The sequence below is a fragment of the Saccostrea cucullata genome, unplaced genomic scaffold (assembly GCF_032062105.1).
Source record: "Saccostrea cucullata isolate Sc308-1 unplaced genomic scaffold, CSIRO_AGI_Scuc_v1 ctg12047, whole genome shotgun sequence".
Classification (NCBI taxonomy): domain Eukaryota; kingdom Metazoa; phylum Mollusca; class Bivalvia; order Ostreida; family Ostreidae; genus Saccostrea; species Saccostrea cuccullata.
The window spans coordinates 1-19561 of NW_026921984.1; the positions used below are offsets into that span (position 1 = coordinate 1).

At 34.1% G+C, this 19561-nt stretch overlaps 1 long non-coding RNA gene across 1 annotated transcript; it reads right to left on the bottom strand.

The window, feature by feature from the left end:
• Positions 1-14682: 14682 nt before the first annotated feature.
• LOC134261015 (uncharacterized) lies at positions 14683-18352 on the bottom strand. Its single transcript, XR_009990703.1, has 4 exons — positions 17237-18352; positions 17037-17110; positions 15858-15944; positions 14683-15306 (listed from the first exon to the last, which is right to left on the bottom strand). It is a non-coding gene; the product is annotated as an uncharacterized LOC134261015 (long non-coding RNA).
• Between the last annotated feature and the right edge of the window lie 1209 nt (positions 18353-19561).

Sequence of the window (19561 nt, forward strand, 5' to 3'; positions counted from 1 at the left end):
ACAGCATTTTCTTGCTGCAAGGTTAGTGAAAAATTGGAGACAACGAAATGACCCGACCTTCCTCGGCGTTTGAGTGTGAAAAACGTTACGAGTTACGAAATTTACGCAAGCTGGTGAGGATTCTGGAATCTTTTGAGAGTATTTACTGAACATTATTCACGATGGGATGTTAATTTGAACGTTTTTTTATCATAATCTACGATTAGAAAGTAGTGGCGCAGGCGCAGTAGGGGTTAGTTGTGCCTGGCATGACTAACCTCATTTTACACGTGCGCTAACTAACCCTGCTGAGACTGACAAAAACCTGACCAAGCCTTGACTTTATGCTAAGTCCAAAAAAATAAAATGTATGCAAAGAAAAAAAAAAGAACACCAGCACAAACAACATTCCAGAAACAAATAAAATAAATTAACACAAAATAATTATAAAATAAATAGAAAAAAACTTAAATTCTAAAACTAACTTAAGCCAAATTTTATTAGAAATATTCATGTTAGTTAACTAAGTTAGTCAAATACTAAGACAATTTGCAATAGAAATTCTTGTTAGTTAACTAAGTTAGTCAAATACTAACAAAATGCAATGGAAATTCTGTGTTAGTTGTCTAAGTTAGTCTAACTAAGGGATTTTTTCTTGAAAACCCCAAATTCCAATGATCGGAATAATTCCAATTTTAAACTAGATCTTTTTTATACAATAATCAGTCAGAATTAATTCATGGTCATCCTCATAAAGCATATAAATTGCAGAATTTCTTTTTCAAACCATATTTTTATAAATACACATATTTTTTATTGGATGGGGTGGGTGTTAACTCTGATTTACTGAAAAGTATGCAAACTCATTTAGTTATGAAATGATTCTAAACATATTTCTTTTCAATAATTTAAGCATAAATATAAAATAAGAAATTAGAAAAGCCCAAAAATTTATCAAATGTTTAAAGATTTACAAGGAATAATGGTTTAAACTTTAATTTAACACTTTTAATAATCTTAATTATTTTTGATTTGAACACGCATTTATTGAGATATACAAAAGGATTGGAAACAAGTTTGACAACTTACAAGTTCCTCATGTGAATTAAAGACTGATTTGATAACGACATCCAAAGAAGAAAAGGATCGAACTCTACTACAAGAGACAAATACAATTTATTCCTGGATGCAGAATATCTTATCAATAACCCAAAAAGTCTTCAGAGATGATGCATACTTTTTTCCCGTAGTAAAACATTCGAAATTAAAACATGTAAATACAAATAGTAGACGTGGTAAAAGAAATGTGGTATCCTTTAGATGAAAACAAGCTAATTCAAAGAATTGTGGTCCCCCGCTTTCGGTGTCTTTGAGGGTGGGATGTAATTTTTTATGACATATTATGTCAAAACTTGTCAAAGGTAAAACACATGCTTGATATGAAAGTCCTTTCTCTTCTCAATCAAAAGTTATAAGGAAGTGAAGCTGATGACCCCGTATGACAGAATAGATTATATATATTGGTAGTTTCTTAAGAAAAGTCTTGCCACAAGTATTACATACATGAAGTATGAAAGCCCTTGCCCAAACCTTTCAAAAATTATGGCCAAGGTTAAAGTTTTTAAAAAGTAGGTCAAAGGTGGAGGAGTTGTTGGTATCCATTGAAAGGTCTCCTCACAATGATTACATATGTGAAGTATGAAAGCCCTAGCCCTTACCATTCAAAAGTTATGGCCAAGGTTAAAGTTTTTAAAAAGTAGGTCAACTTGAAGGTCAAGGTCAAAGGATCAAAGTTCTTGGTATCCAATGAAAGGTCTCTTCACAATAATTACATATGTGAAGTATGAAAGCCCTAGCCCTTACCATTCAAAAGTTATGGCCAAGGTTAAAGGTTTTAAAAAGTAGGTCAAACTCCAAGGTCAAAGGGTCAAAGTTTTCAGTATCCAATGAAAGGTCTTCTCACATGGATTACATTTGCGAAGTATGAAAGTCCTAGCCCTTACCATTCAAAAGTTATGGCCAAGGTTAAAGTTTTTTCATAAGTACAGAATTCTCCAAGTTCAAGGTCAACAGGTCAAAGTTGTTGGTATTCAATGAAAGGTCTTGCACAAATAATATATATGTGAAATATGAAAGCCCTAGTGTTTACCGTTAAAAGTTATGGCCCAAGTAAAAGTTTGGAATTGTTGTGTAAAAATGGGTTAACTCCAAGGTCAATGTCAAAAGGTCAAATTTGGTTGTACCTTCAGAAAGGTCTTGTCACTAGAAATACACACGTGAAATATGAAAGTCATAGCTTCACTGCATCAAAAGTTATGAGCAAGGTTAAAGTTTTTGTGACAGACAGACAACAGACAGATGAATGAGATTTAATGTCCCCTTGCTTTCGCGAAAGCGGGGGACAAAAAACCCTATCGTACTCCTTAAAAACTCAGGTATTTAAAACGTAAACTATGACAAAAAAAATTCTTTTTATATACTATGTATTGTGTAGACTTTTAATGCCCGGGGGAGGGGGTGGTAGGGGCTGTCTCGAACTTTTTTAAGATAACTACTTTGATAGTGTAAAAGAGACAATTAAATGCCTCTGCTTAATTGGGGTTGAACCCAGGCCTCTGGCTTGCCAGTCCAGTGCCCTACCAAATGAGATTAAGGGTTAACATGCTAGCCCAAGCTTGTTTAGGAAGAAGAGCATATATATAGTTTGTACTACCACAATAGGATTTTTTTCATCTAAATTTTGCTTATTTCCTTTTACTGTTGTCTGCCATTTTCTTGCATTAAAAAGACATAAATTAGAATAGCTTTTAGAGGAAGAGAAGATTTTTGATTTGAGTGACATTTTGTTATTTTGCCCTTGTCAATCATTTCGGTGCCCCCCCCCCCCCCCTTCTTTTCATTTTTCAAAGATATAGTTTACAATGTTTATTTTTATCATTACGATTAAAAATCTTAATTATTGTTATTTTTAAGGGAATCAAATCAAATATTTGAAAATATATATCATCAAATCGTTACATGTATATAGCTTCACGTCATTTTACGATTTTACATTATGAAAATTCATGAAGTTATGCACGTGTACACTATACGTCAAAATAAATTTTCTATGGAACGCCATCACTGCCTTATAGCAGAACACTGCGATTACATTGTGTCAACGTTCCATTACATTATGTCAACTCTTTATGACATTTACTTCGCACTGCTATTGCATTGTGTCAACTTTCCTTTACATTAGGTCAACTCTTTAATGACATTAACCCACACTATTATTGCATTGTCTCAACTTTCCATTACATTACGTCAACTCTTTATGGCATTAACCCACACTACTATTGCATTGTCTCAACCTTCTATTACATTATGTCAACTCTTTATGACATTAACCCACACTACTATTGCATTGTCTAAACCTTCCATTACATTATGTCATCTCTTTGTGTCATTTACACACACTACTATTGCATTATCTCAACTTTCTTTTACATTATGTTAAGTCTTTATATGACATTTACTAACACTTCAATTATATTGCGGCAATCTTTCATTGCATTATATCAGCTCTTTGTGAAATTATGTCAAAAGATTTTTACGTGGTGTTAAGATACATTTATATAATTTCAACTCAGTATTACATTATGTGCACTCTCTACTATTTGGTCTAAGTAGTTCATTACCTGATGTGAATTTATTTTAATTTGATATCAAGTCCCTATAATACAATGTCAGAATTTCATTATATGATGTCAAAAAATTGTCACATATGGTCAATTCTTTTACTACATTATGTCATCAATATGCTACATGACGACGTGAATCAATTTCGTGATGTGAATTTGCCCTTTCTTTGACAAATCGTTATGACGTTATGTCATTGTGTCTTTACATTGTGTCAAAAATGCTCAGCCTCTTGTCAGCATACATGTATCTTAGGCTATTTCGTATTGATCAGATGTGGAAAGCTCATATTATACTGTGCGCACTCTTCTACATTATGTCGATTCACTATTACGTTATGCGAACACGGGTATCCTCGGCCTTTATATGAGCATGACGTATTTTCCGCGTTCCGCAGGCACTAAAAATGGCGGGAGAGAAAACAGTCGTAGAAGAAATTCTCGGCGATTTGGGAATGGCATATTAAATGAAAACGAAAAGCGACAAATGATTGACAATCTTGAAACGTGCAGCTCAATGCCTTCACACTGTAACTGTGAATTAAAGTCAGATTCGAATTTCAATGGCGTTTACTTAAATCTGATAATTAAATAAATCAAATATTATGAGTTGAGCAGCATTTTTTTATTTTCATTTTGAATTGTTTTTTTTTTTTTTTTTTTTATATAATTATTAAAATTATTATATTATTAGGAACATTGTCATATGTTTTTTTTTTATCAGTCTCTACCTCTCCTTTTTATTAAAGTGTTAACACACCGTATAACAAACGTGCAACGGTGGGTTTGGGGTTGGGGGCAAGAATCCTGTCCTTCCATCTTTAGTGACCAAAATATACATAAGATTAATAAATTTATTGGTTTTAATTTGTACGACATTGCATAAGATTAGCCGAATTAAGTTGAAAACTTTTTTTCTATAAAACTATAAAGCCTAGGAGCTCCCCCCCCCCTTGGTCTCCAACCATATACCGTCCCCCATCCTTGTTCAAGATTCCCATATCCGCCACTGATATGTGCCCATGCATGCTTTCTAAGGCATATTCAACTGATTTAGACTGGTATATAGATTTTTGTAATAGAATTCTGGCACTGGAATGTTCGAAAAATTTACTAATTCCTTAATTTTTTTTTTCAAATATACTACATTACCCTTAGTGGACTATGCTTCAAGAAAAAGTGGGGATGGGGCTTTGCTTTCCATGAACATTACATTTTCTATAGTAAAGTTATATATGAAAAAAGAGGGGGGGTTGATATTATGTGCCTGAAATTCGTCCTAATCAATGAGGAGCACCGCCCCCCCTCGTACCAGTCATTAAAACACGGTCGTCAACATTCATTATATACCAGATATACAGCTTTGAGATAATGAAAATATATTTTTACATCAGGTAATGAACTTTTGGAATCAACATGATGAAGAATTAACACAATATAAAGATATTTTAAATCACATAAGAAAAGGTTGACATAACGTAATTATATATCCACATCACGGAATGGAGTTTTGACATAATGTAATAAAGTGTTGATATAATATAAAGATATGTTCACATTATTTTATACAGTTTTTACACCATGTAATAAAGCACTGACATAAAGGTAAGATGTGTTCACATCACATCATGATGCTTCCGACTTAAAATAACGATAAATGCATATCACGTAATAATGTTTTGATATAATAGAAATATACACTCTCAAAAAGGAATGGACTTTTGACTTCATGTAATGATAAGATTAATTATAAAACACAATTTGCTTGACATAATGCAATTTTGACCTCGCATATTAAAGAAATGAAATGATGTAAAGAAGCATTCATTTCACGTAATAAAGTTTTAACACAATGTAAACACATAACCACTTCACATAATGGATTTTTTACTTCAAGTTATGAAGTGCTGACATAATAAAAGAATGCATTTACTTCATGTAATGCAGCATTGACATGATGTTAAGATATTTTCACATAATCTCATAAAAAATGACATAACGTAAAGATATGTTCACATCACGTAATTGTAAATTGACATAATAAATGCATAGTTGTATGCTATAAGGCAGTGATGGCGTTCCATAATTTTCCGTCTTTGTCATGCGATATTTTATACATTTATACACAGAAATATATGACATGTTATACATCAAACGAAAGAGAAAGAAAAACTCTACAAGAATCAATAAAAATCTGAAAATGTCAAAATTCTTCGTTAAGGGAGGTTTTTGCTTGGCGCGTCACATATATAATAGTAACAACAATATTGTCATATATTTTGATTTTTCTTTATTGTACATGCACATCTATGGTTTTATGCATACCAAGCACTGCACTGAATGTATGTCCGACATTCTCCCTTGAGACATATTTACATAGCGACGGACACAGGTTTTCCATAGTTACTCACCTATGGTTTTTTTCCTGGGCGGATTTTAGTGTCTTTGATAGGGGGTATAATGCATAGCATGTCACATATTGTTAACAAAAACATTGCAATACTTCATTGATCACATACACATTAAAGTATGCCTGTTTTTTATGGATGTTGTTAAATAAATGCCAGCTAGCTGTGGGCCACTAAGCTAGCCTGGCTTACAGCTTAAGTGTTGTATTATTTGAGGTGTAGTCTGTCAAATAATGAGTGAAGATTATACTTACTTAGTAAAACACATTACTTTGAGAATTCAGACATTTTTATCAGCATTTTCAATTCTTCAATGCCTGTTTTCAGAACCCAAGGATCAGACTACCTTAAGGGCTTGCAATCCTGAGCTTTTGAGGGGATTTTGGTCCTGTCCTTTATTTATAAAATTCTGCATCAATTTTAAGATCTAACATTAAATCTGAATTCTATGATGCAAACTGAACTAATTATTCAATGAAAAACAACATTTAAATTCCATTCAAGTGGAATTAAGCTAAGGACTATATTTTGTGGTGGAAGTTTTTTTTTTTTTTAAAAGAAAGAGATCAGTTTTTCCCTTTTGAACTATAACAGTACTGTTAATTTTAGATTCCTATTTTTCCATGCTGGTTGCACACAAAGCTGTTTTTGCAGTGAAATGTGTTATGCTGGTTCAGAAATATCTTTTAGTTATTTCTTATGAATTCTTTCAATGAAGTGTGACATCGGGTGCGTTCACAGTTCTGCCGTTGGTAGACAAAAGTTGCCGTTGGTAAAATTAATTACCATTGGCATGCCACTGGTACCAATGTTTTTTGCCAATGGTATATTTTTCTGCAGACAGTCTAGAGTGTGGTTAGTGTTGGTAAATGACGTCACAGCTAGTTATCGACATGGCAACAAGCTAGAAAGACTGGGATCCCGGATTTACAATGATATAAACGATTTTTCCTCTAATCCTTTTTAACAAATCATGCCAAAATCACATAAAAATCATATCAAACACTTATATTCATGATTTTGAAGTATGATTTAGACATGATCCATTAAATGGATTATATAAAACTCATAGATATGGCAACTAAAGAAGTGTGATCCTAATGTGGTTTGCTTGTCGGATATGAGTCTGCTATGATTTTCTTGCGATTCTGGCATGTGCCAATAACTTAGAAGACAAAGAAATCTATAATTCAGTATTACCAATGTCTCCATTTGACTCCCATTGGTAACATTGGTAAAATTGTTACATTTGTATGCCAATACCCGTTCAGGGTTTATTGGTACAGTTGGTACCATTGTCAAATTATTGTACCAATGGTATATTGAAAGTTGGTACTAATGGTAGAACTGTGAACGCACCCATCTATAGTCAATATATTCTGAAAATCTGGGAAAAATTGAGCCAATTTTAACGTAAAATTGACACATTTTTAGTAATATCTGAAAATTTATATCATATACCCGCACTTTTGATGTTATTTTCTAAATATTTAAGATACCTATGACCTATTTGCTTAAATTCAGGAAAAGTTTAAGACTTTAAAATAATTTTCTTGCTTACTGAATTTTCAATGCCAGAAAAATCACATTTTATTAGTGTAGAAAGGTCAAGTAATTGATTATGCGAAGCAAATGGAAACACTTTCTTGGTCATGATTTTAAATTGTCTTTTTTTAAATAGACTTAGAGTTCATTTTGTTTCATGTACTAATTGGATAAAAATATTGGAGGGAAAATGTCGAAGATGTAATTTTTACTTAAGACACAAATTTCAGTGCAAAAAGTCATATTAAATGTACCTTAGCGGCCAAAGAAGCATATTGACCCCCATTTTTTGATTTGAATTTTAATTAAGCTATGTATGTAGAAACTAAAAATATACTTGGCAAAAAATTAAGACTTTAAATATCAGGATCAAACGTTGTTAAGCACTTACCCGTGTTGATTTCTAGGTTGTTGTCTGAGGTAATGTACAACTCTAAGCATTGTTCTCACAGAATCCTTGTTGTGACAAATACTGGAACTTTCTATGAAAAATAAAATGACATTTATAATTATGTGTAAGACTCCAAAGTCTGATGGTGATGCCAAAGTCTAATGGTCTCACCAAAGTCCAATGGGTCTGCACCAAAACCTGATGGTAAATGTCGATACGAACGTCTATATCAGATGGTCATGCCAGAGTCCAATGTCTCATTTCCAATGAAATGTGCTGCAATTAGTGTGATTGTCTGACATGCAAAAATTCCATGAAGAAACAATCAACTTTATGATGTCACAAAAGTCAGATGGCAATCCTTGCCACCAATGTCCTGCATCCAAACAAGAGGCCCAGGGGCCACATCGCTCACCTGAGCACATCAGCTAGGAAAATGCACATTAATCAGATCAGAACTGAAAAGTTTACTGAGGAAGGGAGGGGGGGGGGGGGGGGGGGGGGTTCGTGAGAAGGCTTGAATTCTAATACTAAATGAGAATGCCTCCATATCAACACTGCATATAACTTCTTAAGAAAAAGATTTTTATAATTTTTTTTTAACATTTTGTTTGTATATATGACTTTGTAATAATTGAATTTGACTCCCCATTGCTTCCCTCCCTACACCAAAGGGTACTCATGATTTGAACAAATTTAAATATTCAATGGATGAGGATGCTTAAATGTCAATATGACTAAACATAGCTTTTCTATTTTTGGGATTTTCCATTTATTTTCCTATGTAAAACTTTGATTCACCAATGAGGCCCTTCTTTACCCTTGGAGGTTATGATTTGAAGAAATTTAATTCTACACTATCTGAGGATGCTTCCATATAAATATCACTAGTAAACCATGGCTTTGCTATTCTATAGAAAACAATTTTTTAAACTAGAAATATGTCCATAGGACATGAATGCCCCGCCGAGGGTATATTAGTAAAGCAACATGAAAATTTATATTAGTGTATAAAATTTGATCAGAATATCTTGAATAGTGATGCAGTTGAATTGCTCACATTAGTATGTATCAGCATATGAAGTTTGACACTAATTTCGTTAAAGTGACATCAAGGTCAAAGGAAATGCCAAGGTCAAAACTGTTGATTCAGTTGAAAAGTAAGTCTTATCAGTAAATATCAGCATATGAAGTTGAAAAAATATTATTAATGGTTTCTTTAAACTGACTGAAACACAAATGGATAAAAGTGAGCTCAAGGTCAAATGAAAGGTCAAGGTAAAAAAGATACACTTGAAATGCTTACCTCAATATCTATCAGCTTATGATGTTTGACACTAATTTAAGACCAGAAGTCTCTGTCGAGACTGTAGCTCTACTGGTTTGTACTTATAACAAAGAATGAGAAAAGAAGCCATTGTCATCAGACCAAACCAGTAGGAGCAGTAGCTTTTTAACATGTTTAAATGAATTTCACAGAAATTTCTAAGTGTAGTAACCATGGCAACACCGTTCATCGAAATCAAAAACCATTGCACTAGTTTATGTATTTTAGTGTAGTCTAGTGTAGTCTACTTGTATGCCAAGTTATATTGAAATCAGACCAAAACTGTAGGAGGAGTAGCGTTTTAAAGGAATTTCACAGAAATTTCTATTTTTAGTAACCATGGCAACATCGATCATTCAAATCAAACATAGGTAATCAGAGATTACAGAGCTCACCTCAACGAATGTTGTCTTTAAGTAAGTCAAAGTCACACAATTAACCAACAAAAAGTGTACATTCCAAAAATGAAAATATTTAAGCAATTTTGATCTGATACTTTGAAATAGACCTACATAAAAAATTTAAACTAGTTCTTCTTCATGAAAATGTAATCAAAATCCAGCATCTGAAGCAAATTTGAGAGTTTTCATCTCTTGATGCAACATTTGTGCAAGTTTGGTTTATACAATGTTATATAAGCCTTATAGTTTCTTGGAAATAGAACTGCGACCATAACTTTTACCTGGTCTATTATTTGAAAAATGTAGGTATGTCGAATTCAGCATCTGAAGCAAGTCTGGTAGTATCCATCCTTAGATGTATCATCCATGCAAGTTTGGTCAACATAGGACTTATAGATACTTGGAAATGAAATCTGCACCAAAATCTTTAACCTGTTCACTCAACCGGAAAATGTAGGTCAGATTCAGCATCCGAATCAAGCCTGGTAGTATGCATCCTTAGATGTATCATCCATGCAAGATTGGTCATTAAAGAACTCATAGTTATTTAAAAATGAAACCTGCATCAAAAACTTTAACCTGATCACTCAACCGGAAAATGTAGGTCAGATTCAGCATCCGAAGCAAGCCCGGTAGTGTGCATCCTTAGATGTATCATCCATGCAAGATTGGTCAACATAGGGCTTAAAGTTACTTGCAAATGAAACATGCACAAAAAAAATTAACCTGTTCACTCAACCAGAAAATGTAGGTCAGATTCAGCATCTGAAGCAAGCCTGGTAGTATGCATCCTTAGATGTATCATCCATGCAAGTTTGGTCAACATAGGGCTTATAGTTACTTGGAAATAAAACCTGCACCAAAAACTTTAACCTGTTCACTCAACAAGAAAATGTAGGTAAGATTCAGCATCCGAAGCAAGCCTGGTAGTATGCATCCTTAGATGTATCATCCATGCAAGTTTGGTCAACATAGGGCTTATAGTTACTTGCAAATAAAACCTGCACCAAAAACATTAACCTGATCACTCAACCGGAAAATGTAGGTCAGATTCAGCATCCAAAGCAAGCCCGGTAGTGTGCATCCTTAGATGTATCATCCATGCAAGTTTGGTCAACATAGGGCTTAAAGTTACTTGGAAATGAAACCTGCACCAAAAACTTTAACCTGTTCACTCAACCAGAAAATGTAGGTCAAATTCAGCATCTGAAGCAAGCCCGGTAGTATGCATCCTTAGAGATGTATCATCCATGCAAGTTTGGTCAACATAGGGCTTATAGTTACTTGGAAATAAAACCTGCACCAAAAACTTTAACCTGTTCACTCAACAAGAAAATGTAGGTCAGACTCAGCATCCAAAGCAAGCCTGGTAGTATGCATCCTTAGATGTATCATCTATGCAAGATTGGTCAACATAGGGCTTATAGTTACTTGCAAATGAAACCTGCACCAAAAACATTAACCTGTTCACTCAACCGGAAAATGTAGGTAAGATTCAGCATCCAAAGCAAGCCTGGTAGTATGCATCCTTAGATGTATCATCCATGCAAGTTTGGTCAACATAGGACTAATAGTTACTTAGAAATGAAACCTGAACCAAAAACTTTAACCTGTTCACTCAACCGGAAAATGTAGGTAAGATTCAGCATCTGAAGCAAGCCTGGTAGTGCGCATCCATAGATGTATCATACTTGCAAGTTTGGTCAACATAGGACTTATAGATACTTGGAAATGAAACCTGCACCAAAATCTTTAACCTGTTCACTCAACCGGAAAATGTAGGTCAGATTCAGCATCCGAAGCAAGCCTGGTAGTATGCATCCTTAGATGTATCATCCATGCAAGTTTGGTCAACATAAGACTTATAGTTAATTGGAAATGAAACCTGCAAGCACCAAAAACTTTAACCTGTTCACTCAACCAGAAAATGTAGGTCAGATTCAGCATCCGAAGCAAGCCCAGTAGTATGCATCCTTAGATGTATCATCCATGCAAGTTTGGTCAACATAGGGCTTAAAGTTACTTGGAAATGAAACCTACACCAAAAACTGCACCAAAAATGTTAACCTGCTCCAAAAAACATTAATCTGGTCATTTCTTTGTTTAAACTGCAGCATCTGAATCTTGGACTGGTACAATGAAAGACACTAGAAGCATCTTCCATGCATGTCTAATCAATATAGGACAAAGAAGTACTTAAAAAGAAAACTGCCCAAAAAAACTTAACCATAACCTGGGACGCCAACACCGACGCCGACGCCGAGGGTATCACATAAGCTCCCCCCAACTTCGTTGAGGTGAGCTAAAAACCGATGCACTATTATATGTATCATAGTGTAGTCTACGTGTGTGCCATGTTATATTGAAATCAGATGAAAACTGTAGGAGGAGTAGAGTTTTATAGGAATTTCACAGAAAATTCTAATTTTAGTAACCATGGCAACATCATTCATCAAAAACTGATGCACTATTTTATGTATCTTACTGTAGTCTACTTGTATGTCAAGTTATATTGAAATCAGTCCAAAACTGTAGGAGGAGTAGCGTTTTATAGGAATTTCACAGAAATTTCTATTTTTAGTAACCATGGCAACATCGTTCAACGAAATCAAAAACCAATGCACTATTTTATGTATCTTAGTGTAGTCTACTTGTCTGCCAAGTTATATTTAAATCAGACCAAAACTATAGGAGGAGTAGCGTTTTGAAAAATTGTTTACAGACAGATGGACAGCTAGACAGACAGACGGAAGGACGACGGACACCTTACTATAGCATAAGCTCTTCTGGTATCTGACCAGTAGAGCTAAAAAGTGATGTCAATGTCAAAGCAAAGGTCAAGGTCAAAACTATTGAAGTAGTTGCACATGTCTGATCAATATGCATCAACATATAAAGTTTGATAAAAATATCTAGAAAAGATGTCTTTAATTAAAACTGACTTAAACACAATTTCATAAATGTGTGGTCAATGTCAAATAGAGGTCAAGGTCAAAATTGTTGACGCAGTTGAATTGCTTACATCAGTATGTATCAGCATATGAAGTTTGACACTGATTTAGGAAAAGTGAGGTCAAAGGTCAAAGCAAGGGTCAAGGTCAAAAACGTTGATGCAGTTGCATATCTCTCATCAAAATGTTTCAACATATGAAGTTTAATAAAATCTCTCATCTATATGTATCAACATATGAAATTTAATAAAAATATCTAGAAATGATGTCTTTAATTAAAACTGACTTCAACACAATTTGATAAAAGTGAGGTCAAGGTCAAGGTCAAATAAAAGGTCAAGGTCAAAATTGTTGATGCAGTTGAATAGCTCTCACCAGTATGTATCAACATGTGAAGTATGATAACACCATCTTGAATGGTATATTTAAAACTGAGCTAAAAACTAATTTAAGAAAAGTGAGGTCAAGGTCAAAGGAAAGGTCAAGGTCAAAAAAATGTTGATGCAGTTGCATAGCTCTCATCAATATCTATCAGCATATAAAGTTTGATAAAATTTCTTGGCATTATACAAATCCAAACATTAATTTGAAGTGGTTGGGGGAGGGGAGGGGAGAAATTTTCTTGAAAAATAGGCAAAACTCTTTGGGATAAAAGAAACTATGTACAACAGTTTAAGAGGAGTGGTGCTGACAAACTGTTCATCTCTATCTTCAAAATATGGCCAAAAAGTCTAAGTTGGAAAGTGTGGAAATTCCCGGAAAAATAAAGGAATCGGAATTTCCTGGTTATATGCACATCTACACATTGTGTCCTAAATACCTGCAAAGTTTGACGAAAAATCTGTGCAGCGGTTTATGAGGAGTTGCGCTGACAAACTGTTCATCTCTATATTCAAGGTATGGCCAAATGCCTAAGTTAAAAAGTGCGAAAATTCCCGGAAAAAATAATGTGTCCTAAATACCTGCAAAGGAATTTGCGCTGACAAACTGTAATATGCACATCTATACATTGTGTCCTAAATACCTGCAAAGTTTGACGAAATTCTGTGCAGCGGTTTATGAGGAGTTGCGCTGACAAACTGTTCATCTCTATATTCAAGGTATGGCCAAATGCTTAAGTTAAAAATTGAGGAAATTCCCGGAAAAAATAATGGAATCGGAATTTCCTGGTAATATGCACATCTACACATTTTGTCCTAAATACCTGCAAAGTTTGACGAAATTCTGTGCAGCGGTTTATGAGGAGTTGCGCTGACAAACTGTTCATATCTATATTCAAGGTATGGCCAAATGCCTAAAGTTAAACTAGAATCTACAGTATCTGAATATCTTTCCATAAAAAAATCACTAATCATGGCTTTGCAGTACTTGAGAAGAACATTTTAAAATATTTCTCTATATATTCCTATGTAAAACATTTATCAGCCATTGTGGTCCCATTCAACCCTCGGGGGTCATGATTTGAACAGACTTGAATGTACACTACCTGAGGATGATTCAACATGAGTTTCATCTTTCCTTTTCTAATGGTTCTTGATAAGAAGATTTTTAAGATTTTTCCTATATATCCCTATGTAAAACTTCGACCAACAATTTTGGCCCCATCCTTGCCTCAGGGGTCATGATTTGATCAAACTAGAATTTACACTACCTGAGGATAATTCCACATGCGTTTCATCTTTCCTGGCCCAGTGGTTCTTGAAAAGATTTTTTTAAAAAAAAATGCCATTAATTTTTCATTAATTCATAATTATCTCCCCTTAGAAGAGGGCGTGGCCCTTCATTTGAACAAACTTGAATTCCATTTACCAAAGGATATTTTGTAGCTAGTTTGGTTGAAATCGGTCCTGTGGTTCTTGAGAAGAAGATGAAAACGTGAAAAGTTTACGACAACGACGATGACAACGCCAACGACGACGACGACAGACAACGGACAAATTTTGATCAGAAAATCTCACTTGAGCCTTCGGCTCAGGTGAGCTAAAAATGAGAACGGTTTGTGTTATGATTTGAACAAAATCGAATCTATACTAAATAAATATGCTTACGTAGTTTCTGACTAATTGTGACTTTTCCCTTTTGAACTCCTACATATACCTTTGATCATCTATTGTGGCTCCATCTAACCCCCGGGGACATGATTTGAACAAACTTGAATCTACACTACCTGACAATGATTTCAGAGGAATGTCATTTTTCCTGTCCCATTGGTTTTTGAGGTGAGACTTTTTCACTGATATTACTTTTCGCTATTTCGTAGTTATCTCCTCTTGGACGGGCGTGACCCTTTATTTGAACAAAGTTATCTCCCCTTGTACATTGTAAGAGGACTTGGCCCTTCATTTTCATATTTTTAACTTCCTCTCAGATACTCTGTGCCAAATTTGGTTGAAATAAGCCCAGCAGTTTTCTAGAGAAGATAAAATTGTGAAAAATAGACGACGATGACGACGACAGACAACAGACTTTCGATCAGAAATGCTCATTTGGGCTTTTGGTTCATGTGAGCTAAAAAGGTACAGGAGAAACATAAAATGATCTTTTTAATTCGTTTGTTGTTTTTTACATGAACAACCAAAATAAGAAAAAAAAATACTTACATTTTTTACTCCGTATACAATAAACTGAAAGGAAGATTGAACACGTTTAAAATCATGAATTTACCTGTTTTTCTGTAATAAGATTTTTTTTTCTTAAAACAGATTTCCAATAAAGAAAAATTAAATTCAACATTTCAAATAATGGCCATTTTGTCAATCGTTTATAGATTTTTGAGATTTTAGCTTTACTCTCTGACATAATTTTCACTTGGAATATAATTTGTTTATCTTTTCAATCATAAAAATGATAAAGATAAGAAATATCCGGTATATAATTTTAAGCGAATTTAAATTATCTCTTCAAATCAAAATTCTGTTTAAATCATTCAAATATGTAAAGAAAAAAAATCACATACATGTATACAACGATAAAATGGCATACTTAATAAAACCAATGCATTTTCGTACATTAAACACCTTAACTGTATATATACAGAGTAATTAATTTGTTTGAACTTTTTTCCAGATAAACATCAAATTGTAAGTTTTTCATTTAACTCGCTATGTTCAGTTCTTTTCACAAATTGTCTTTATTATGGTAAAGTAATTTTTAAAAGTAAACTGAAGATACTCACTAATGACTATCACAGATACCACAAATAACGTCAAGCTTAACGTTATGGCTAAGCCTAAAACTGTAGCATTGTTATCGGGAACTTCATCTGCAAGAATATCGAATTCAGTTGGAGATTTCTAACAAAGAGATACATTGTACTTATTTAAAGATTAATTAAAAAGCAGACAAAAAAATTCATCAAACATGTTCCCCGGTTTCCCCAATTCTATATATGTTTAGTTAAATATCGTCCAGAGCTTTATAGATTCATTAATTTTTACAAGACCTTCATTGATTTTTGGTCAACTTAGCATTATAAACTTCTTAAGACCACATGGAAATTGATATCTGTACTTTTATCACACAATTCATAATTTACTGAGTTTGAGGTATAAACAAAGTGACACATGCAAAATATGTTACTCAAAGTCTACCAGCTAAATGTCAAAGAATTAAAGGTACACTGCATGTACTATATTTTTTCAAGAAGTTACCAAAGGCAAAAGCCATTCCTTTAGGATTCAATGCTGACTTACTGCCTTATTCGAAAGCTTGGTATAGAAGGCAAGCATTCCATTAAATATTGCAACAGTTTGCATGCAAAATGTCCAGGAGGTATTAAGACAATTTTCAAAAATGTAACGTTAATTATAAAATACATTGTATGACCATAACCTGAGACTGAAATCATGGACACAGGTATTGGAAATTTTACACTTTTACTTTTTTATTGTGTGCTTGCAAATGTCCATGATAAAAAGGAATTCTATATACATGTATATCAATCTATAAATAATTTATAGAATGTGACTTCGAATTACTCTTAAATTTCTTCCATGGATTGTAGTGTTATCCCAAGAAACAATCTGGTAATATATGTTAGGGGAGTATTAAGATTAATACCAGTATAACAGGACCTTGTTGAAAATTATTCCACATGACTTTATTCTGTCCACCCAACAACTTTAACATTCAGCTTAAGTTTTCAACAAGATGACGTTCTTGTTATCATTGGTCTACAACTATTGTAACATTACTTTGTCTGTTTATAAATACCGACATCGTAATGTCTGTGAAAACTTTGACACATTTTTACGATCTTTTTTGCACTAAATGATATCATTTTCTCAATTTCCTGTTCACTGAGATGTTGATATAATTTATAATATTCCGTAAAGTTGTACTTTAAAGTGAAAACCTTTCATTACAGAAACCTCGGTTTCCCTCAAATCCTCTATTTGTGTCCTTGTAGTCGCCGATTCAGTCGATGTGCTTGAAATTTGGAAACACCAGCATGTCAGTATGCATATATCTCAATTATTCAAAAAATTTACGAAAAATCTATATATTTGTGCAATTATGAAAATTTATATCGATTCTTCAATTTATATTACTTACAGACTTGTTTGGTCTGGAATACATCCATCTTGTAATTTTGGTTTATGATATCCAGGAGGACAGGTTGGTACACACTGATAGACTGAAAGTGTGTTTTATATACTTAAATGAGGTTATGTGAAATATGGACTTTACAAAGAAAAATCACGCCCAAAACAAATCTAAAATATATGAAACATATAAGCCAAACTCTGCTGAAAAATGATTTCAAATCAAATTTCAAATTCGAGAGATATCGAGTCGACATATGAAATCAAGAGGCCCAGGGGCCACATCGCTCATTTGAGCAAATCAGCTAGGTGAAAGCACAAATCAGATTAGAATTGAAAAGTTGACTGAGGGGTGGGGGGAAGGGGGCTTGAATTGTAATACTACTTTAGAATGCCTCCATATCTATTCTGCATATAACTTTTGAGAAAGTTCTTGCAGAAAAAGATTATTATAGATTTTTTTCACATTTTGTTTGTATATATTACTTTGTAATAATTTGAATTTAACTCCCCATTGCTTCCCTCCCTACCCCAAAGGGTACTCATGATTTGAACAAATTTAAATCTTCAAAACATGAGGATGCTTACATGTCAGTATGACTTAACATACCTTTTATGTTATTGAGATTTTTCCCTTTATTTTCCTATGTAAAACGCCCCGTGGGGATCCGGGATAGAATAGGTCCTCAGTACCCCCTTGCTTGTCGTAAAAGGCGACTAAATGGGGCGGTCCTTCGGATGAGACCGTATAAACCGAGGCCCCGTGTCACAGCAGGTGTGGCACGATTAAGATCCCTCCCTGCTTAATGGCCGTAAGTGCCGAGCATAGGCCTAAATTTGCAGCCCTTCACCGGCAATGGTGACGTCTTCATATCAGTGAAATATTCTGGAGAGGGACGTTAAACAGTATAAAATCAATCCTATGTAAAACTTGGATCCATCTTTGTGGCCCCACCCTACCCCTGTGGGTTATGATTTGATTCATAATTATCTCCCCTTGGAAGAGGGCTTGACCCTTCATTTGAACTTGAATCCCCTTCACCCAAGGATGCTTTGTGGCAAGTTTGGTGAAAATTGGTCCATTGATTCTTGAGAAGAACTCGAAAATGTGAAAAGTTTACAGACAGACAGACAGACGGACTACAGACAAAATGATATCAGAAAAGCTCACTTGAGCTTTCAGCTAAGGTGAGCTAAAAATTACACATATACAGAATGATTTTAAAAGGACAAAGAAGTACCACATTCACACATTTGGATTTTTTGGGGAAAAGTTCATTTTTCGTGGTCTCTGGGTCTTCTCTGCATTTTCGTGATGTCATTGCAAACATATGACGTCACTGCTTATGAAAATATTCAGTGTTTTGAAGTCAGCATATATCCCCTATTTAAGAACATAATTAAATATTCCTCTTTAAAAGTTTGATTTGGGGGGAAATATTGGTCATTTAAAAAATTTTTTAAACCATAATTCCCTATGTCCCACCACCGCCCTTCTGTCTGTTGGCTGCATTTCTGTCTGTCTGAACCTTTTATTTCCAAGCGACATCCCAAGAAGCCTTTGAACTTTTGAAATTTAAAATTTTACATGACAACTCCCTATGGATTTTGGTAAAAGGTTTAGTAGAGGCTAAATAGAAACACTTTTGTTGTGTGTAAAAAATGTAGAACATGATGTAAGCATGTATACAATATGTATGTAACCTATTGTTTGCATTTGATTCCTAGCTATATGAAGTTGGTTGATGGCTGAGGGGGAAAATTCTTGCATAGCATTGGATAGACCCCTGGTTCATATATTGGTTGGACCTTAAAAAATTTTTTTTTAAATTACAACATGTATTTAGCATCTGTAATGAAAAATCATGATACATGATGTGTATAAACTATTATTTAATTATTGTGTGCCATTTTTTATTAAAAGAATCTTTTAAGGAATAAGAAATCTTTATATCCATGTTAGTATTTTTTGTTTGCTTCATTACATAATTTAAAAATTCTGCAAATCTGGGGGGGGGGGGGGGGGGGGGGGGGGTTTTCCCCCCCAATCTGAGCATCCTCCTCTTTCTTCCTTCAGCAGGGACACAAATTCTCTGAATGAGCTTGTTTGTATTCATTTGATTTAAATTTGCATTCCTTCTGCTTTCTCCCACTATGAACCTACAGTCTTCAATTGCATAGGACTATAGACCTTTCCTGCTATGAGTGCAATCCCTTTTACATACTCCATAGACAAGCTCTACTACAACAAGAGGCCCATGGGCAATCCTCACCTGAGCACCGTGGTAGGAAAAAATAGAAATTGGTTTATTATTGAGAAATTTAAACCCAAAAA